The sequence below is a fragment of the Carica papaya genome, chromosome 5 (assembly GCF_054855325.1).
Source record: "Carica papaya isolate Zhongbai chromosome 5, ASM5485532v1, whole genome shotgun sequence".
NCBI lineage: Eukaryota > Viridiplantae > Streptophyta > Magnoliopsida > Brassicales > Caricaceae > Carica > Carica papaya.
This window is the reverse complement of record NC_142313.1, coordinates 21,190,650-21,212,106: the sequence shown is the minus strand read 5'-3', so window position 1 is coordinate 21,212,106 and position 21,457 is coordinate 21,190,650. Positions and strand designations below refer to the sequence as shown.

General features: G+C 45.0%; 1 non-coding gene and 20 pseudogenes across 1 annotated transcript; all 21 read left to right on the top strand.

Moving 5' to 3' along the window:
* The first annotated feature begins 1,225 nt into the window (after positions 1–1,225).
* LOC148255806 (5S ribosomal RNA) lies at positions 1,226–1,343 on the top strand (annotated as a pseudogene).
* Positions 1,344–2,529: 1,186 nt separating this feature from the next.
* Positions 2,530–2,647, top strand: LOC148255805 (5S ribosomal RNA; annotated as a pseudogene).
* Positions 2,648–3,894: 1,247 nt separating this feature from the next.
* Positions 3,895–4,012, top strand: LOC148255804 (5S ribosomal RNA; annotated as a pseudogene).
* Positions 4,013–5,259: 1,247 nt separating this feature from the next.
* On the top strand, positions 5,260–5,378 carry LOC148255803 (5S ribosomal RNA; annotated as a pseudogene).
* A 3,280-nt stretch (positions 5,379–8,658) lies between these two features.
* LOC148255802 (5S ribosomal RNA) lies at positions 8,659–8,777 on the top strand (annotated as a pseudogene).
* Positions 8,778–9,303: 526 nt separating this feature from the next.
* Positions 9,304–9,422, top strand: LOC148255801 (5S ribosomal RNA; annotated as a pseudogene).
* An 856-nt stretch (positions 9,423–10,278) lies between these two features.
* Positions 10,279–10,397, top strand: LOC148255800 (5S ribosomal RNA; annotated as a pseudogene).
* Positions 10,398–10,928: 531 nt separating this feature from the next.
* On the top strand, positions 10,929–11,047 carry LOC148255799 (5S ribosomal RNA; annotated as a pseudogene).
* Positions 11,048–11,903: 856 nt separating this feature from the next.
* LOC148255798 (5S ribosomal RNA) lies at positions 11,904–12,022 on the top strand (annotated as a pseudogene).
* A 205-nt stretch (positions 12,023–12,227) lies between these two features.
* Positions 12,228–12,346, top strand: LOC148255797 (5S ribosomal RNA; annotated as a pseudogene).
* A 2,076-nt stretch (positions 12,347–14,422) lies between these two features.
* On the top strand, positions 14,423–14,540 carry LOC148255796 (5S ribosomal RNA; annotated as a pseudogene).
* A 523-nt stretch (positions 14,541–15,063) lies between these two features.
* On the top strand, positions 15,064–15,182 carry LOC148255795 (5S ribosomal RNA; annotated as a pseudogene).
* A 205-nt stretch (positions 15,183–15,387) lies between these two features.
* LOC148255794 (5S ribosomal RNA) lies at positions 15,388–15,506 on the top strand. The gene has a single exon (XR_015820251.1). It is a non-coding gene; the product is annotated as a 5S ribosomal RNA (ribosomal RNA).
* Positions 15,507–16,111: 605 nt separating this feature from the next.
* LOC148255793 (5S ribosomal RNA) lies at positions 16,112–16,230 on the top strand (annotated as a pseudogene).
* Positions 16,231–16,435: 205 nt separating this feature from the next.
* LOC148255792 (5S ribosomal RNA) lies at positions 16,436–16,554 on the top strand (annotated as a pseudogene).
* Positions 16,555–16,759: 205 nt separating this feature from the next.
* Positions 16,760–16,878, top strand: LOC148255791 (5S ribosomal RNA; annotated as a pseudogene).
* Positions 16,879–17,085: 207 nt separating this feature from the next.
* LOC148255790 (5S ribosomal RNA) lies at positions 17,086–17,204 on the top strand (annotated as a pseudogene).
* Positions 17,205–17,764: 560 nt separating this feature from the next.
* Positions 17,765–17,883, top strand: LOC148255789 (5S ribosomal RNA; annotated as a pseudogene).
* Positions 17,884–18,306: 423 nt separating this feature from the next.
* LOC148255788 (5S ribosomal RNA) lies at positions 18,307–18,425 on the top strand (annotated as a pseudogene).
* Positions 18,426–18,630: 205 nt separating this feature from the next.
* Positions 18,631–18,749, top strand: LOC148255787 (5S ribosomal RNA; annotated as a pseudogene).
* Positions 18,750–18,956: 207 nt separating this feature from the next.
* Positions 18,957–19,075, top strand: LOC148255786 (5S ribosomal RNA; annotated as a pseudogene).
* The last annotated feature ends 2,382 nt before the right edge of the window (positions 19,076–21,457 follow it).

The window sequence follows — 21,457 nt, the reverse complement described above, 5'->3', positions numbered from 1 at the left end:
TGACAAGAGGGGGGAGGGAAAGAGAAGGGGTATATGTATTTGCAGCGTTGAATTGAAGGGGTGCGATCATACCTGTACTAATGCACTGGATCCCATCGAATTTCATAGTTAAGTGTGTTTGGGCGGAAGTAGTACTAGGATGGGTGACCTCCAAGAAAGTTCTCATCTTCCACTCATTTTTTCGCTGACGAGACGTTAAACATTATGCGTGATCATAGCCATTGTCCCTCGGAGTGAGTCGCAACGCCAAGACATTTTTCTTAATATTTTTGGTGCATTCATTTATAGTTCGCCATGTAATAAGTGTGTCATTGCAAGCATCTTACATAGTAGAATAACAAAAAATGAGGTGCAGAGGGTAGTCCGTTCATCTGGGCATAAGTCGAGGCACCGGAGCATTTTGCTCTATATTAGAACTATAGGCAGAGGTGCGGTGTTCGTGCATAGCGAAACAAATAACAGGGGGGAGGGAGGGAGAAGGGGTATATGTGTTTGTAGCGCAAAATAGAAGAAGTGCGATCATACTATCACTAATGCACCGGATCCCATCAAGCTCCGTTGTTGAGCATGCTTTAGCGTGAGTAGTACTAGGATGGGTGATCTTTTGGAAAATCCTCGTGTTGCGCCCGTCTTTTTATAGATGGGGTGTTAAACGTTATGCGTAATAGGAACCATAGTCCGCCGGCATGAGTCGTGGCGCTAGAATATTTTGCTTAATATTTTTTGTGCATTCATTTATTGTCCACCACATGATAAGAGTGTCATTACGAGCATCATTTATTGTCCTAGGAAGTTCTCGTGTTGCACCCTTCTTTTTGCAGACGGAGCATTAAACATTCAACTGGACCAGAGTGATGGTCTGCCGGTTCATTTGCAAATGTGAGTCACAGCACCTGAGCATTTTTCTTAATATTTTTCCAGCATTCAATTAAAGCCCATCACGTTATGAGGGTGTCATTGCGAGCATCTTAAATAGTAGAACAACAAAAAATGAGAGGCGGCGGGTGATCCGTTCATATGGGCATGAATCGAGATGGGTCGTTCGACGTTACGAGCGACTGGAACTATGGTCCACTGGTTTATTCGCAAATGTGAGTCACGGCGTTGGGGCATTTTATTTGATATTAGAACGAAAAAGAGAGGTGCAGTGTGCACGCACAAGGAAACAAATGACGGGACGGGAGAGGGAAGGAGGAGTGTATGTATTTGCAGCGCAGAATAAAACATGTGCAATCATACTAACATTAATGCACCGGATCTCATTAGAACTCTGCAGTTAAGTGTGTTTGGGTGAGAGTACTACTAGGATGGGTGACCTTTGGGAAGTTCTCGTGTTGCACCCGTCTTTTTCTTAATATTTTTCGTGCATCCATTTATAGTCCACCACGTGACAAGAGTGTCATTACGAGCATCGTAAATAATAGAACAAGAAAAACAAAGGTGCGGTGGGTGGTCCATTTATCTGGGACTGAGTTGAGACAACAGGGCATTTTGTTTGATATTACAACTAGAAATAGAGGTGCGGTGTCCACACAGAATGAAACAAATGATGGGAGGGGGGAGGGAAAGATAAGGGGTACATGTATTTGAAGTGAGGAATAGGACGGGTGGGAACATACTAGCACTAATGCATCGAATCCTATCATAATCTGTAGTTAAGCGTGTTTGGGCGAGAGTAGTACTAGGATGAGTGACCTCCTGGGAACTGCTTGTGTTACACACGTCTTTTTGCGGACAGGGCATCAAACATTACGCGCGATTGGAGCCATAGTCTGCTAGTTCATTTGCCGGCGTGAGTCGCCGCGCCGGGGCATTTTGCTTACTTTTTTTGTGCACTCATTTATAGTCCACCACGTGATAAGAGAGTCCTTACGAGCATCTTACATAGCAGAACAATGAAAAAAAAAAGGTGTGGTGGGTGGTCTTTTAATCTTGGCATAAGTCGAGGCGCTTTGGCATTTTGCTTGATATTAGAACTAGAAATAGAGATGCAGTGTGCGCGCACAGCAAAAAAAATGATAGGAGAGGGGAGGAAAGGAGAAGGTGTATATGTATTTATAATGCGGAATGAAAGGGGTGCGGTCATACCAGCACTAATGTACCGGATCCCATCGAACTATGCAGTAAAGCATGCTTGGGCGAGAGTAGTACTAGGATCGGTAACCTCCTGAGAAGTCCTCGTGTTGAACTGTCTTTTTGCAAACAGGGTAGAAAACGATACATGTGATTGGAGCCATAATCCGCTGGCATGAGTCGCGTCGCCAGAAAATTTTGCTTACTATTTTTTCGTGCATTCATTTATAGTCTACCATGTGATAAGAGTGTCATTACGAGCATCTTGCATAGTAGAATAAATAAAAATGAGGTACGATGGGCGGTCTTTTCTTCTGGCGTGAGTCGAGTTGTCGGGACATTTCGCTTGATATTAGAACTATAAACAGAGGTATGGTGTGCGCGCATAGCGAAAAAAATGACAGGTAGGGGGAGGGGAGGAGAAGGGGTATATGCATTTGAAGTGTGGAATGGAAGGGGTGCAATCATACTAGCTTTAATACACCGGATCCCATCGAACTCCGTAGTTAAGCGTGCTTGGGCGAGAGTAGTACTAGGATGGGTGACCTCTTGAGAAGTTCTTTTGTTGCACCCGTCTTTTTATAGATGGGGTGTCAAACGTTACGCGCGATCGAAGCCACAGTCTGCCGGCATGAGTAGCGACGTTAAAACATTTTGCTTAATATTTTATGTGCACTTTTTTGTAGTCCACCACGTGATAAGAGTCTCATTACGAGAGTCTTACATAGTAAAACAACGAAAAAAGAGGTGCAAGGGGCCTCCATTCTTCTGGGTGTGAGTTGAAGCGACATGGCATTTTGCTCTATATTAGAACTAGAAGCAGAGATGTGGTATGCTCGCATAGTGAAATAAATGATGGGAAGGGGGAGGGAAGGAAAAGGGCTATATATATTTGCAGTTGGGAATGGGACAGTTGCGATCATACAAACACTAATGCACAGGATCCCATCAGAACTCTATAGTCAAGCGTGCTTGGGAAAGATTAGTTCTAGGATGGGTGACCTCCTGGAAAGTCCTTATGTTGAACTTGTTTTTTTTTTAGACGGGGTGTTAAATGTTAAGTGCGATCGGAGCCACAGTCTGCCGGTGTGAGTCACAGGGCTTGAAAATTTTGCTTAATATTTTTCGTGCATTTATTTATAATCCACCACGTGATAAGAGTGTCATTACGAGTATCTTACATAGCATAACAATGAAAAATAAGGTACGGTGGGAGATCCATTCATCTGGGCGTGAGTCGAGGTGCCGGGGCATTTCGCTTGATATTAAAACTAGAAACATATGTGTGGTGTGTGCGCACAACGAAACAAATGACGAGAGGGGTGAGGGAAGGAAAAGGGGTATATGTACTTGCAGCATGGAATGGAAGGGGTGCAACCATACCTGCACTAATGCACTGGATCCCATCGAATTTCGTAGTTAAGTGTGCTTGGGCGAAAGTAGTACTAGGATGGGTGACCTCTTGGAAAGTTCTCATGTTCCACTCATTTTTTTGCTGACAGGACGTTAAACATTATGCGCGATCAAAGCCATTGTCCCTCAGAATGAGTCACAACGCCAAGACATTTTTCTTAATATTTTTCGTGCATTCATTTATAGTTCACCATGTGATAAGAGTGTCATTACGAGCATCTTACATAGTAGAATAACCAAAAACGAGGTGCAAGGGGTAGTCCGTTCATCTGGCGTGAGTCGAGGCGCCGGAGCATTTTGCTCCATATTAGAACTATAAGCAGAGGTGTGGTGTTCGCGCATAGCAAAAAAAATAATAGGGAGGAGGGAGGGAGAAAGGGTATATGTATTTGTAGTGCAAAATAGAAGAGGTGCGATCATACTAGCACTAATGCACCAGATCCCATCGAACTCCGTAGTTGAGCGTGCTTTGGCGAGAGTAGTACTAGGATGGGTGATCTTTTGGGTAGTTTTCGTGTTGCGCTCTTCTTTTGACGGATGGGGTGTTAAACGTTATGCGCAATAGGAGCCATAGTCTGCCGGCATGAGTCGTGGCACCAGATTTTTTGTGCATTCATTTATAGTCCATCACGAGATAAGAATGTCATTACGATTATCTTACATAGTAGAACAATGAAAATAGAGTTGTGGCGGGCGGTCTGTTCATCTGTGCATGAGTCAAGATGCCTTGGCATTTTGATTGATATTAGAACTAGAAATAGAGGTACGGTGTGCACGCACAATAAAATAAATGATGAGATGGGCGAGGGAAGGAGATGTGGTATATGTATTTGCAGCGCGGAATGGAAGGGGTTCGATTATACCAGCACTAATGCATCAGATCCCATTGAACTTCATAGTTAATCGTGCTTAGGTGAGAGTAGTACTAGGATGGCTAATCTCTTAGGAAGTTCGCATGTTGCACCCTTCTTTTTGCAGATGGGGCGTTACGTGGGACTAGAGCGACAGTCGCCGGTTAATTCGCAAACATGAGTCACAGTGCTGGAACATTTTGCTTAATACTATTCGTGCATTCAATTATAACCCACAACGTGATAAGATTATTATTACGAGCATCTTATATAATAGAACAACAAAAAAGGAGGTGCGGCGGGTGTTCCGTTCATATAGACATGAGGCGAGGCGCTGGGACATTTTTTTCGATATTAGAACTAGAAGTAGAGGTGCGTTGTGCGCACAGTGAAACAAATGACGGGGAGGGAGAGGGAAGGAGAAGGGATATATGTCTTTGCGACATAAATTAGAAGGGGTGCGATCATACTAGCACTAGTTCATGAGATCCATCAGAACTCTGCAGTTAAGTGTGCTTGGGTGGGAGTAGTTCTACGATGGGTTACCTCTTGGGAAGCACTCGTGTTGCCCCCTTTTTTTTACAGACAGGGCATTAAATGTTACGCAGGACTGGAGCGACAGTCCGCCTGTTCATTCGTAAACGTGAGTCACGGTGTCGAGGCATTTTGCTTAATACTTTTCGTGCATTCAATTAAAGCCCATCACGTGATGAGAGTGTCATTGTGAGCATCTTAAATAGTAGAACAACAAAAATTGAGGTGCGGCGGGCGATCTGTTCATATGGGCATGAGTCGAGGTGCCAGGGCATTTCACTCGATATTAGAACTAGAAGCAGAGATGAGTTGCGCGCACAGCGAAATAAATGACGGGAAGGGAGAGGGAAGGAGAAGTGGTATATGTCTTTGTGGCGCAAATTAGAAGGGGTGCGATCATACCAGCACTAGTTCAACGGATCCCATCAGAACTGCGCAGTCAAGCGTGCTTGGGCGAGAGCAGTACTAGGATGGGTGACCTCTTGGAAAGTGCTCGTGTTGCACCCTTTTTTTTATAGATAGGACGTTAAATGTTATGCGGGACTGGAGCGACGTTCCGCCTGGGCATTTTGCTTAATATTTTTGCACATTCAATTAAAACCAATCACGTGATAAGAGTGTCATTGTGAGTACCTTACATAATATAACAAAACAAAACGAGGTGCGGTGGGTGATCCGTTCATATGGGCATGAGTCGAGGCGCCGGGGCATTTTGCTTAATATTAGAACTAGAAGAAGAGGTGAGGTGCGCGCACAGTGAATTAAATGACAGGAGGGGAGAGGAAAGTAAAAGGGGCATATGTATTTGCGGCGCAAACAAGAAAGGGTGCGATATAACAGCATTAGTTCACCGGATCCCATCAAAACTCTGCAGTTATGCGTGCTTGGGCGAGAATAGTACTAGGATGGGTTACCTCTTGGGAAGCTCTCAGCTCTCGTGTTGCATCCTTATTTTCTTAGACTGGGCGTTAAACGTTACACAGGACCGGAGCGACGGTCCACCGGTTCATTCGCAAATGTGAGTAACGGCGCCGAGGCATTTTGTTTAATACTTTTCACGCATTCAATTAAAGCCCATGACATGATAAGAGTGTCTGTGAGTATATTACATAGTAGAACAACAGAAAACAAGAAGCAGTGGTGACCTCCTGAGAAGTCCTTGTGTTGCACCTATTTTTTTCAGATGGGGAGTTCGACATTACGCGCGGTTGGAACTATTGTCCGCTGGTTTATTCGCAAATGTGAGTCATGGCGCCGACGCATTTTACTTGATATTAGAACGAGAAGGAGAGGTGCAGTGTACACGCACAAGGAAACAAATGACAGGAGGGAGGAGGGGAGGAGAAGGAGTGTATGTATTTGCAGCGCGGAATGAAACAGGTGCGATCATACCAGAACTAATGCACCAGATACCATCACAACTCCGAAGTTAAGTGTGCTTGAGAAAGAGTAGTACTAGGATAGGTGACCTCTTAGGAAGTCCTCGTGCTGCACCCATTTTTTTGCAGGTGGGTCCTTCGACGTTACACGCGACTAGAACAATGGTTCGCTAGTTTATTCGCAAATGTGAGTCACAGTGCCGGGACATTTTACTTGATATTAGAATGAGAAGGAGAGGTGCAGTGTGCACACACAAATGAGGGAATGAGGGAGGGAAGGAGGAGTGTATGTATTTATAGTGCAGAATCAAAAAGGTGCGATCATACCAGCACTAATGCACCGGATCCCATCAGAACTCCGCAGTTATGCTTGGGCGAGAGTAGTACTAGGATGGGTGATCTCCTCGTGTTGCACTCATTTTTTTGCAGATGGGTCCTTCGATGTTACGCACGACTGGAACTATGGTCCACTGGTTTATTCGCAAATGTGAGTCACGGTGCCGAGACATTTTACTTAATATTAGAACAAGAAGGAGAGGTGCAGTGTGCACGCACAAGGAAACAAATGACGGGAGAGGGAAGGGAAGGAGAAGGAGTGTATGTATTTGCAGCACAAAATGAAACAGGTGCCATCATACCATCATTAATTCACTGGATCCCATCAGAACTCTGCAGTTAAATGTGCTTGGGCGAATGTAGTACTAGGAGTGGTGAACTCCTGGGAAGTCCTTGTGTTTCACCTATTTTTTTCAAATGGGGTGTTCGACGTTAAGTGCGACTGGAAATATGGTACGCTGGTTTATTCGCAAATGTGAGTCACGGCGTCGGATCCCATCAGAACTCCGCAGTTATGTGTGTTTGGGCCAGAGTAGTACTAGGATGGGTGACCTCCTAGGAAGTACTCGTCTTGCACCCATTGTTTTGCAGATGGGACGTTCGACGTTATGCGCGACTACAACTATGGTCCGCTGGGTATTCGTAAATGTGAGTCATGGTGCAGAGGCATTTTACTTGATATTAGAACGAGAATGAGAGGTGCATGCACAAGGAAATAAATGAGGGGAGGGGGGAGGGAAAAAGAAGGAGTTTATGTATTTGCAGCGCGGAATGAAATAGGTGCGATCATACAAGGACTAATACACTGGATTCCATCAGAACTACACATTAAAGTGTGCTTGGGCAAGAGTAGTACTAGGATGGGTGACCTCCTCGGAAGTACTCGTGTTACAACCATTTTTTTAAAGAAGGGTCGCTCGACGTTACACGCGACTGGAACTATGGTCTGCTGGTTTATTCGGAAATGTGAGTCATGGCACCGGCGCATTTTACTTGATATTAGAAGGAGAAGAAGAGGGGCAGTGTGCACGCACAAGGAAACAAATGACGGGAGGGTGGAGGGAGGGAGAAGGAGTGTATGTATTTATAGCGCGGAATGAAACAGGTGCGATTATACCACCACTAATTTACCAGATTCCATCAGAACTCCGCAGTTAAATGTGCTTGGACGAGTGTAGTACTAGGAGTGGTGACCTCCTGGAAGTCCTCGTGTTGCACTCATTTTTTTGCAGATGGATCGTTCGATGTTACGCGCGACTGGAACTATGGTTCGTTGGTTTATTCGCAAATGTGAGTTAAGGTACCGGAGTATTTTACTTGATATTAGAAAGAGAAATAGAGGTTTAGTGTGCACGCACAAGGAAACAAATGACAGGAGGGGGGAGGGAAGGAGAATAAGTGTATGTATTTGCAGCGTGGAATGAAACAAGTCCGATCATACCAGTATTAATTCACCAAATCCCATCAAAACTCCACAGTTAAGTGTGCTTAGGCGAGAGAAGTATTAGGATGGTTGACCTCCTGGGAAGTATTCGTGTTGCACCCATTTTTTTGCAGATCGTTTGACGTTACGCGCGACTGGAACTATGGTCCACTGATTTATTCGTAAATGTGAGTCATGGCCCCAATGCATTTTACTTGATATTAGATCAAGAAGGAGATGTGCATTTTGCACGCACAATGAAACAAATGACGGGAGGGTGGAGGGAAGGAGAAGATGTGTATGAATTTGCGGCGTAGAATGAAATAAGTGCCATCATACCATCACTAATTCACCCGATCCCATCATAACTCCACAATTAAATGTGTTTGGGCGAGTGTTGTACTAGGAGTGGTGACCTCCTGGGAAGTCCTTGTGTTTTATCTATTTTTTTCAGATGGGGTGTTCGACATTAAGTGCCACTGAAACTATGGTCTGCTGGTTTATTCGCAAATGTGAGACACGACGTCAAGGCATTTTATTTGATATTAGAACGAGAAGAAGAGCTGCAGTGTGCACGCACAAGGAAACAAATGACGGGAGGGTGGAGGGAAGGAGATGGTGTGTATGTATTTGCAGCATGGAATGAAACAGGTGTGATCATACCAACACTAATGCACCGAATCACATCCGAACTCCGCAGTTATGTGTGCTTGGGCGAGAGTAGTACTAGGATGGGTGACCTCCTGGGAGGTACTCTTGTTGCACTCATTTTTTTTTAGATGGGTCGTTCGATGTTACGCAAGACTGGAACTATGGTCTGCTGGTTTATTCGCAAATGTGAGTCACGGTGCCGAGGCATTTTACTTGATATTAAAATGAGAAGGAGAGTTAGAGTGTGCACGCACAAGGAAACAAATTACGGGAGAGGGGAGGGAAGGAGAAAGAGTGTATGTATTTGAAGCGCCGAATGAAATAGGTGCCATTATACCATCACTAATTCACCGGATCCCATCAGTCCTCTGCAGTTAAGCGTGCTTGGGAGTAGTATTAGGATGGGTGACCTCTTGGGAAGTACTCGTGTTGCACCCATTTTTTTACAGATGGGTTGTTTGACGTTACGCGCAAGTGGAACTATAGTTCGCTGGTTTATTCATAAATGTGAGTCAAGGCGCCGGTGTATATACTTGATATTATAAAAAGAAGCAGAGGTTCAGTGTGCACGCACAAGGAAATAAGTGACAGGAGGGGGGAGGGAAGGAAAAAGATTGTATGTATTTACAGCGCGGAATGAAACAGGTGCGATCATACCAGCACTAATTCAACGGATCCCATCAGAACTCCGCAATTAAGTGTACTTGGGCGAGAGTAGTATTAGGATGGGCGACCTCCTGAGAAGTACTCGTGTTGTACCCATTTTTTTGCAGATGGGTCATTCGATGTTATGCACGACTGAAACTTTGATCCACTGGTTTATTCGCAAATGTGAGTCACGTCGCCGATGCATTTTACTTAATATTAGAACGAGAAGGAGAGGTGCAATGTATACGCACAAGGAAACAAATAATGGGAGGTGGGAGGAAATGAGAAGGAGTGTATGTATTTGCAGCGCGAAATGAAACATGTGCGATCATAACAGCACTAATTTACTAGATCCCATTAGAACTCCGAATTTAAATCTGCTTGGGCGAGAGTAGTACTAGGATGTGTGACCTCCTCGGAAGTACTCATGTTGCATCCATTTTTTTGATGATGGGTCGCTCGATGTTAAGCGCAGCTCGAACTATGTTTTGCTGGTTTATTCATAAATGTGAGTGACGGTGCCGAGGCATTTTACTTGATATTAAAACGAGAAGCTAAGGTGTAGTGTGCACGCCCAAGGAAACAAATGACGGGAGAGGGGAGGGAAGGAGAATGAGTGTATGTATTTGCAACGCTGAATGAAACAGGTGCCATTATACCATCACTAATTCACCGGATACCATCAGAACTTCGAAATTAAGTGTGCTTGGTTGAGAGGAGTATTTGGATGGGTGACCTATTAGGAAGTACTCGTGTCGCACCTATTTTTTTACAGATGGGTCGTTCGATGTTACGCGCGACTGGAACTATAGTCCGCTGGTTTATTCGCAAATGAGAGTCATGGCACCGATGCATTTTACTTAATATTAGAACGAGAAGTAGATGTGCAGTATGCTCGTACAAGGAAACAAATGATGGGAGGGGGGAGGGAAGAAGAAGGAGTGTATTTATTTACAGCGCAGAATGAAACAAGTGCGATCATACCAGCACTAATACACTGGATCCCATCAGAACTCTGCATTTAAGTGTGCTTGGGCAAGAGTAGTACTAGGATGGGTGACCTCCTGGAAAGTCCTCGTATTGCAACTATTTTTTTACAGATGGGTTGTTCGACGTTATACGCGACTGGAACTATGGTCCGCTGGTTTATTCGCAAATGTGAGTCACGACGCAGGGTCGTTTTACTTGATATTATAACGAGAAGGAGAGTTGCAGTGTGCATGCACAAAGAAACAAATGATGGAAGGGGGGATGGATGGAGAAGGAGTGTATGTATTTGCAGTGCAGAATGAAACATTTGCGATCATAACATCACTAATTCACTGGATCAAATCAGAACTCCGGAGTTAAGTGTGTTTGGGCGAGAGTAGTACTAGGATGGGTCACCTCTTAGGAAGTCCTCGTGTTTCACCCATTTTTTTACAGATGGGTCTTTCGACATTACGCGCGACTGAAACTATGGTCCGCTGGTTTATTTGCAAATGTGAGTCACGGCGCCGGAGCATTTTACTTGATATTAGAATAAGAAGGAGAGGTGCAGTGTCCACGCACAATGAAACAAATGACTTGAGGGGTGAGGGAAGGATAAGGAGTGTATGTATTTGCATCGCATAATGACACAGGTGCCATTATACCAGCACTAATGCACCGGATCCCGTTAGAACTCCGTAGTTAAGTATTCTTGGGCGAGAATAGTACTAGAATGGGTGACCTCCTAGGAAGTTCTCGTGTTGCACCTATTTTTTTTACAGATGGGTCGTTCGACGTTACGCGCGATTAGAACTATGGTCCGCTGGTTTATTCGCAAATGTGAGTCACAGCACGAGGTCATTTTACTTGATATTAGAACGAGAATGAGAGGTGCAGTTTGCACGCACAAGGAAACAAATGACGGGAGGGGGGAGGGACGGAGAAGGAGTCTATGTATTTGTAGTGCAGAATGAAACAGGTGCCATTATACCGTCACTAATTCATCGGATCCCATCCTAACTCCGCAGTTAAATGTTCTTTAGCGATTGTAGTACTAGAAGTCATGACCTCCTTAGAATTCCATGTGTTGTACCTATGTTTTTCATATGGGGCGTTTGACATTACGCGCGACTAGAACTATGGTCCGCTGGTTTATTTACAAATGTGAGTCACAGCACCGAGACATTTTACTTGATATTAGAACGAGAAGCAGAGGTGCAGTGTGCACGCACAAAGAAACAAATGACGGGAGGGGGGAGGGAAGGAGAAAGAGAGTAAGTATTTGCAGCGCAGAATGAAACAGGTGCCATTATACCATCACTAATTCACCGGATCCAATTAGAACTCCGCAGTTAAATGTGCGTGGGCGAGTGTAGTACTAGGAGTTGTGACCTCCTGGGAAGTCCACGTGTTGCACCCATTTTTTCGCCAATGGGTCGTTCGACGTAACGCACGACTAGAACTATGTTCTGCTGGTTTATTCGCAAATGTGAGTGACGACACTAGAACATTTTACTTGATATTAGAACGAGTAGGAGATGTGCAGTGTGCGCGCACAAGTAAACAAATGACGGAAGGGGGGAGGGAAAGAGAAGGAGTGTGTGTATTTGCAGCGCAAAATGAAACAGATGCCATTATACCATCAATAATTCACCGGATCCCATCAGAACTCCGCAGTTAAGTGTGCTTGGGCGAGAGTAGTACTAGGATGGGTGACCTCTTGGGAAGTCCTCGCATTTCAGCCATTTGTTTTGCAGATTGGTCGTTCGACGTTACGCGCGACCTGAACTATGGTCCACTGGTTTATTCGCAAATGTGACACGGCGTTGGGGCATTTTACTTGATATTAGAACAAGAAAGAGTGGTGCAATTTGCACGCACCAGGAAACAAATGACGGAAGGGGGGAGAGAAGGAAAAGGAGTGTATGGATTTGCAGCGCAGAATAAAAAAGGTGCGATCATACCAGCACTAATGCACCGGATCCCTTCAGAACTCTGTTGTTAAGTGTGCTTGGGCGAGAGTAGTACTACGATGGGTGACCTCGTGGGAAGTACTCGTGTTGCACCCATTTTTTTTCAGATGGGTCGTTTGATGTTACGTGCGACTGGAGCTATGGTCTGCTGGTTTATACGCAAATGCGAGTCACGGCGTGGGGGCATTTTAATCGATATTAGAACGAGAAGGAGGTGCAGTGTACACACACAAAGAAACAAATGACGGGAGGGGGGAGGGAATGATAAGGAATGTATGTATTTACAGAAGGGAATAAAACAAGTGTGATCATACCATCACTAATGCACCGGATCCAATCAGAACTCCGCATTTAAGTTTGCTTGGGCAAGAGTAGTTCTAGGATGGGTGACTACTCGGAAGTACTCGTGTTGCACCCATTTTTTTGCAGATGGGTCGTTCGATGTTACGTGCGACTGGAACTATGGTCCGCTGGTTTATTCGTAAATGTGAGTCACGACTCTAGGGTATTTTACTTGATATTAGAACGAGAAGCAGAGGTGCAGCGTGCACGCAGAATGAAACAGGTAATTGCAGCTCAGAATGAAACAGGTTCCATTATACCATCACTAATTCACCGGATCCCATCAGAACTCTGCAGTTAAATGTGCTTGGGTGAGTGTAGTACTAGGAGTGGTTACCTCTTAGGAAGTTCTCGTGTTGCACTTATTTTTTTCAGATGGGGCGTTCAACGTTTCACGCGACTGGAACTACGCTTTGCTTGTTTATTCGTAAATGTGTGTCATGGTGCCGGGGCATTTTACTTGATATTAGAACGAGAAGAAGAGGTGCAATGTGCACCCACAAGGAAACAAATTACGGGAGGGGGGAGGGAAGGAAAAGGAGTGTAGGTATTTACATTGCAAAATGAAACATGTGCCATTATACCATCACTAATGCACCGGATCCCATCAGAATTCCGCAGTTAACTATGTTTGGGCGAGTGTGGTACTAGCAGTGGTGGCCTCCTGGGAAGTCCTAGTGTTACACCTATTTTTTTTAGATGGGGCGTTTGACGTTACGCGTGACTGGAACTATGGTCCGCTGGTTTATACGCAAATGCGAGTCACGGCGTGGGGGCATTTTAATCGATATTAGCACGAGAAGGAGAGGTGCAGTGTACACACACAAAGAAACAAATGACGGGAGGGGGGAGGGAATGATAAGGAATGTATGTATTTACAGAAGGGAATAAAACAAGTGTGATCATACCATCACTAATGCACCGGATCCAATCAGAACTCCGCATTTAAGTTTGCTTGGGCAAGAGTAGTTCTAGGATGGGTGACTACTCGGAAGTACTCGTGTTGCACCCATTTTTTTGCAGATGGGTCGTTCGATGTTACGTGCGACTGGAAATATGGTCCGCTGGTTTATTCGTAAATGTGAGTCACGACTCTAGGGTATTTTACTTGATATTAGAACGAGAAGCAGAGGTGCAGCGTGCACGCAGAATGAAACAGGTAATTGCAGCTCAGAATGAAACAGGTTCCATTATACCATCACTAATTCACCGGATCCCATCAGAACTCTGCAGTTAAATGTGCTTGGGTGAGTGTAGTACTAGGAGTGGTTACCTCTTAGGAAGTTCTCGTGTTGCACTTATTTTTTTCAGATGGGGCGTTCAACGTTTCACGCGACTGGAACTACGCTTTGCTTGTTTATTCGTAAATGTGTGTCATGGTGCCGGGGCATTTTACTTGATATTAGAACGAGAAGAAGAGGTGCAATGTGCACCCACAAGGAAACAAATTACGGGAGGGGGGAGGGAAGGAAAAGGAGTGTAGGTATTTACATTGCAAAATGAAACATGTGCCATTATACCATCACTAATGCACCGGATCCCATCAGAATTCCGCAGTTAACTATGTTTGGGCGAGTGTGGTACTAGCAGTGGTGGCCTCCTGGGAAGTCCTAGTGTTACACCTATTTTTTTCAGATGGGGCGTTTGACGTTACGCGTGACTGGAACTATGGTCCGCTGGTTTATTCGCAAATGTGAGTCACGACGACGGAGTATTTTACTGTAAATTAGAACGAGAAGGAGAGGTGCAGTGTGCACACACAAGAAAATAAATTACAAGAGGGGGGAGAGAAGGAGATGGAGTGTATGTATTTACAGCGCGGAATGAAATAGGTGTAATTATACCATCACTAATTCACTGGATCCCGTCAGAACTCCGCAGTTAAGTGTGCTTAGGCGAGAGTAGTACTAGGATGGGTATCCTTCTGGGAATCCTCGTGTTGCCCCAATTTTTTTACAGATGGGTCGTTCGACGTTACGCGCGATTGGAACTATGGTCTGTTTGTTTATTCGTAAATGTGAGTCATGGCGCCAGAGCATTTTACTTGATATTAGAACGAGAAGGAGAGGTACAGTGTGCAGAAACAAATGACGGGAGGGGGGGAGGGAAGGAGAATGAGTGTATGTATTTGTAGCACGGAATGAAACAGGTGCCATTAGACCATTACTAATTCGCTGGATCCCATCAGAACTCCGCAGTTAAATGTGCTTGGGCGAGTGTAGTACTAGGAGTGGTGACCTCTTGGGAAGTCCTCGTGTTGCACCCATTTTTTTAAGATGGATCATTCGACGTTACGCACGACGGGAACTATGGTCCGCTAGTTTATTCGCAAATGCGAGTCACGACGTTGGGACATTTTACTTGATATTAGAACGAGAAGCAGATGTGTAGTGTGCACGCACAAGAAAACAAATGACGGGAGCGGGGATGGAAGGAGAAGGTTTGTGTGTTTTTGAAGCGCGAAATGAAACAGGTGCGATCATACCAGCACTAATGCACTAGATCCCATAAGAACTCCGCAGCTATGTTTGCTTGGGCGAGAGTAGTAGCAGGATGGGTAACCTCCTGGGAAGTACTCGTGTTGCACCTATTTTTTTGCAGATGATTCTTTCGACGTTACGCGCGACTTGAATTATGGTCCGCAGGTTTATTCGCAAATGTGAGTCATGGCACCGTGGCATTTTACTTGATATTAGAATGAGAACGAGAGGTGCAGTGCGCACGCACAAGGAAATAAATGACGGGAGGGGGAAGAAAAGAGAAGGAGTGTATATATTTGCAGCGCAAAAATAAACAGGTGCGATCATACCAGCACTAATGCACCGGATCCCATCAGAACTCCGTAGTTAAATGTGCTTGGGCAAGAGTAGTACTCGGATGGGTGACCTCCTGGGAAGTCCTCGTATTGCACCAATTTTTTTTCAGACGGGTCGTTCGACGTTACGCGCGACTGGAACTATGGTCCGCTGGTTTATACGCAAATGTGAGTCAAGAAGCAAGGACATTTTAATCGATATTAGAACGAGAAGGAGAGATGCAGTGTGAACGCACAAAGAAACAAATGATGGGAGGGGGGAGGGAAGAAGAAGGAGTGTATGTATCTGTAGCACGAAATGAAACAGGTGCGATTATACCAGCACAAATGCACCGGATCCCATCAGAACTCTGCAGTTAAGTGTGCTTTGGCGAAAGTAGTACAAGGATGGGTTACCTCCTAGGAAGATCCCATCAGAACTCTGCAGTTATGTTTGCTTGGGCGAGAGTAGTAGTAGGATAGGTGACCTCCTAGGAAGTACTCATGTTGCACCAATTTTTTTGCAGATGATTCTTTCAACGTTATGCGCGACTTGAATTATGCTCCGCAGGTTTATTCGCAAATGTGAGACACGGCGCTGTGGCATTTTACTTGATATTAGAACGAGAACGAGAGGTGCACTGCACACGCACAAGAAAACAAATGACGGGGGGGGGGGGGGAGAAAGGAAAAGGAGTGTATGTATTTGCAGCACAAAATTAAACAGGTGCGATCATACCAGCACTAATGCACCGGATCCCATCAGAACTCTGCAGTTAAGTATGCTTGGGCTAGAGTAGTACTCAGATGGGTGACCTCCAAGGAAGTCCTCGTGTTTCACTAATTTTTTTCAGACGGGTCGTTCGACGTTACGCGCGACTGGAACTATGGTTCGCTGGTTTATATGCAAATGTGAGTCAATAAGCTGAGACATTTTAATCGATATTAGAACGAGAAGGAGAGGTGCAGTGTGAACGCACAAGGAAACAAATGATGGGAGGGGGGAGGGAAGGAGAAGGAGTGTATGTCTTTGCAGCACGAAATGAAATAGATGCGATCATACTAGCACAAATGCACCGGATCCCAGCAGAACTCTGCAGTTAAATATGCTTGGGCGAGAGTAGTACTCGGATGGGTGACCTCCTGGAAAGTCCTCGTGTTGCACCAATTTTTTTTCAGACGGGTCGTTCGACGTTACGTGCGACTGGAACTATGGTCCGCTGGTTTATATGCAAATGTGAGTCAAGAAGCAGGAGCATTTTAATTGATGTTAGAACGAGAAGGAGAGGTGCAGTGTGAACGCACAAGGAAACAAATGATGGGAGGGAGAGGGAAGGAGAAGGAGTGTTTGTATTTGCAGCACGAAATGAAACAGGTGCGATCATACCAGCACAAATGCACCGGATCCCATCAGAACTCCGCAGTTAAGTGTGCTTTGGCGAAAGTAGTACAATGATGGGTTACCTCATGGGAAGTTATCGTGTTGCACCTATTTTTTTTCATATGGGTCGTTCCACGTTACCCGTGACTGGAACTATGGTCCACTGGTTTATACGTAAATGTGAGTCAAGACGCAGGGGCCTTTTAATTGATATTAGAACGAGAATGAGAGGTGAAGTGTGAACGCACTAGGAAACAAATGACAGGGGGGGCGGAATAAAGGGGAAGGAGTGTATATATTTGCAGCGCAAAATGCAACAGGTGCGATCACACCAACACTAATGCACCGGATCCCATCAGAACTCCGCAGGTAAGTGTGCTTGGGCGAGAGTAGTACTCGGATGGGTGACTTCCTAGGAAGTCCTCGTGTTGCACCCATTTTTTTTCAAATGGGTCGTCCGATATTACGCGCGAATGGAATTATGAACTGCTGGTTCATTCGCAAAGGTGAATCACAGTGCCGGGGCATTTTACTTGATATTAAAACGAGAAGGACAGATGGAGAGTGCATGCAAAAAGAAACAAATGACAGGAGGGGTGATGGAAGGAGAAAGAGTGTATGTATTTGTAGCGCAAAATGAAACATGAGTGATCATACCAGCACTAATGCAACAGATTCTATCAGAACTCCGCAGTTAAGGGTGTTTGGGCGAGAGTAGTACTAGGATGGGTGACCTCCTACGAAGTCCTTCTATTTCACCCATTTTCTTGGGAAGTCCTCGTGTTGCACCCATTTTTTTTAGATGGATCGTTCGACGTTACGCGCGACGGGAACTATGGTCCGCTGGTTTATTCGCAAATGTGAGTCACGACGTTGGGACATTTTACTTGATATTAGAACGAGAAGCAGAGGTGCAGTGTGCACGCACAAGAAAACAAATGACGGAAGCGGGGATTGAAGGAGAAGGTTTGTGTGTTTTTGAAACGCGAAATGAAACAGGTACGATTATACCAGCACTAATGCACCGGATCCCATCAGAACTCCGCAGTTATGTTTGCTTGGGCGAGAGTAGTAGTAGGATGGGTGACCTCCTAGGAAGTACTCGTGTTGCACACAATTTTTTGGAGATGATTCTTTCGACGTTATGTGCGACTTGAATTATGGTCAATAGGTTTAATCGCAAATGTGAGTCACGGCATCCTGGCATTTTACTTGATATTAGAACGAGACGCAGAGGTGCAGTGCGCACGCACAAGAAAACAAATGACGGGAGGGGGAAGAAAGGAAAAGGAGTGTATGTATTTGCAACGCAAAATTAAACAGGTGCGATCAAACCAGCACAAATGCACCAGATCCCATCAGAACTCTGCAGTTAAGTGTGCTTTGGGGAATGGAGTACAAGGATGGGTTACCTCCTGAGACATTTTAATCGATATTAGAACGAGAAGGAGATGTGCAGTGTGAACGCACAAGGAAACAAATGATGGGAGGGGGGAGGGAAGGAGAAGGAGTGTATGTCTTTGCAGCACGAAATGAAATAGATGCGATCATACTAGCACAAATGCACCGGATCCCAGCAGAACTCTGCAGTTAAATATGCTTGGGCGAGAGTAGTACTCGGATGGGTGACCTCCTGGAAAGTCCTCGTGTTGCACCAATTTTTTTTCAGACGGGTCGTTCGACGTTACGTGCGACTGGAACTATGGTCCGCTGGTTTATATGCAAATGTGAGTCAAGAAGCAGGAGCATTTTAATTGATGTTAGAACGAGAAGGAGAGGTGCAGTGTGAACGCACAAGGAAACAAATGATGGGAGGGGGAGGGAAGGAGAAGGAGTGTTTGTATTTGCAGCACGAAATGAAACAGGTGCGATCATACCAGCACAAATGCACCGGATCCCATCAGAACTCCGCAGTTAAGTGTGCTTTGGCGAAAGTAGTACAATGATGGGTTACCTCATGGGAAGTTCTCGTGTTGCACCTATTTTTTTTCATATGGGTCGTTCGACGTTACCCGTGACTGGAACTATGGTCCACTGGTTTATACGTAAATGTGAGTCAAGACGCAGGGGCCTTTTAATTGATATTAGAACGAGAATGAGAGGTGAAGTGTGAACGCACTAGGAAACAAATGACAGGGGGGGCGGAATAAAGGGGAAGGAGTGTATATATTTGCAGCGCAAAATGCAACAGGTGCGATCACACCAACACTAATGCACCAGATCCCATCAGAACTCCGCAGGTAAATGTGCTTGGGCGAGAGTAGTACTCGGATGGGTGACTTCCTAGGAAGTCCTCGTGTTGCACCCATTTTTTTTCAGATGGGTGGTTCGACGTTACGCGCGAATGAAATTATGAACCGCTAGTTCATTCGCAAAGGTGAGTCACGGTGCCGCGACACTTTACTTGATATTAGAACGAGAATGAGAGATGCAGAGGGCACGCACAAGGAAACAAATGATGGGAGGGGGGATGGAAGGAGAAAGAGTGTATGTATTTGCAGCGCAGAATGAAACATGAGTGATCATACCAGCACTAATGCAACGGATTTTATCAGAATTCCACAATTAAGGGTGCTTGGGCGAGAGTAGTACTAGGATGGGTGACCTCCTACGAAGTCCTTATATTTCACCCATTTTCTTGGGAAGTCTTTGTGTTGCACCCATTTTTTTCAGTTGGATCGTTTGACGTTATGCGCGACGGGAACTATGATCCTTCCCGGTTCCTGTTCAATGCAATTTTTACACCACTGTGATCACCGTCCTTTTTTCAACAGGTTGACCGGAGCAAAACATCAAATCGCGACTCGTGCCGGAGAAGTCGTCGCACCTGAGAGCTTCGCCACCGGTAAGTCTCGGTTTTTCGTGACTTTTTGGCCCACCGAGGGCACTAGGGTTGTTCTATCGCAGGAACCAATGCAAGTTTGGCCCAATTCGGTCGAAAACGGCCAAAAATGGCCAACCTGAGGCAGATCGCCGCCGCGGGCGACGGTGCCGTCTTCGGAGCACGGCGGCTCATATTGGTCGAAAGGGCCCTGGGTCTGATTTCAGGTTTTTTTGGGACACGTGCTGGTACCGAAAGCGTGTTTTAGTTCCTGGGAGAAAATTCAGGGAATCTAGGGACTGCCCGTAGCTGCAATGTAAAGTCGATTTCAGATCCCGAAACAAGTAAGAATCTCTCACCCTATTTCCTATCACGGTATTAAAGTTCAATAAATGATAAAACGGTATTCGTGAAATTAATGGATGTGTATAATTGCTTAAGGTTGCTAATAGAGCCCGAATCTGGTGTATTTGTCGATTAGCTGTTGTTTGATCTATTTTACAGTTTTAAATGCAGTGTGGTACTTGATGTGGTTATTTTATGGTTTCGTATGCATTAATTCTGGTGTCATTTATTATGGGTTGAATTACAGTGAACCCGATGTTGTGTCATCTTGCTTGGTGTTCATTATTGGTTTACGTGTTTATGTTTGATTGGATAATTGAGACCAAGAAAAATGGAAAAAGGTATGTGGATTGATAAATGGATAATGTCGACAGCCTCACTAGATATCCTTGGAGATGGTGGACGAACCGGGTCTATAGGAAACCCTACCGGGAACGTGGTCTCTCATATCGGATTGGGTATGGAGACTTTATGTGTTTTGGCGCCCATACCGGACAGGGTATGGGGACGGCCCTGGAATCAGGATATTAATGTTGATGGTTCACGTGTAGCGGGGACCCCCTATGGATCTCCATGGATACTAGTAGGCTGGTAAAAGAGGAGAATTGTTGTCTTATTATTGAAGTACAAAAGTATAACATGTGTTATGTTACAAAGTGTATATGATTTTATGATGGTTATAATGTTATTGTTTTCATATGTTATTTTCATGAATTTCACCGAGGTAAGTGGACAGTAAAGGTTTTTATTATTAATAAATGAGTTTGTTATAAGTTATGCTCCATTGGTCGTTTTTGTTTTCTACCAACCTTTACTTTTGTGGCAGTGAGATAGTGTGATGTCTTTACTGGGCTAGTATAGCTCATTCCTTACTTAACCATTTTAGATCAGAAGGACGTGGTTCCCGAGCCCGTTCTGCAGGAAGATGGCGAGTTAGACGCCTAAAGATTTTATAGTTCTATTTATAGTGTTCATTTTGAGTATTTTCTTTAATTAGCTTATTTTTTCTCACGTTGAATACGTTTATAGTTATTGTGTAAGGGATGTAAATCAGAATTTTTATTTCGCTTCCGCACTTAGAATTTTTAATACATACATTTTCATTTTTATTTCCGGGGCTGTTACAGTTGGTATCAGAGCCGCGTTCCTCGGACTCATCCCTTACACAATAATGCTTAGAGAAATACCCACTGATAAATCGTTACTCAACTCTTCCTTGTGAAAAACAAGTGCAGAGAAATGAGGAGAGGAAGACCCCCACTAAACCAAGCAGCCCGGGATAATTCATTTCGGAAAGATGTGGACAAAATATTTGAGATGCTGGAAAAGATGATGGCCGCCTAGCAAGGGCAAGAGGAGAGAAGGGAGTTACCCGAACCTCCCCCACTACCACAGGTTGAGCCACCGCTACAGCAAGCGGATCCCCTGCCACCCCGGCACGATCTCGCTCCACCACAGCACCACCCGGCACCATCGTTGCAGTGTGAACCGGTGCCCCAGCCACCGTACTGCCCGGCACCACCA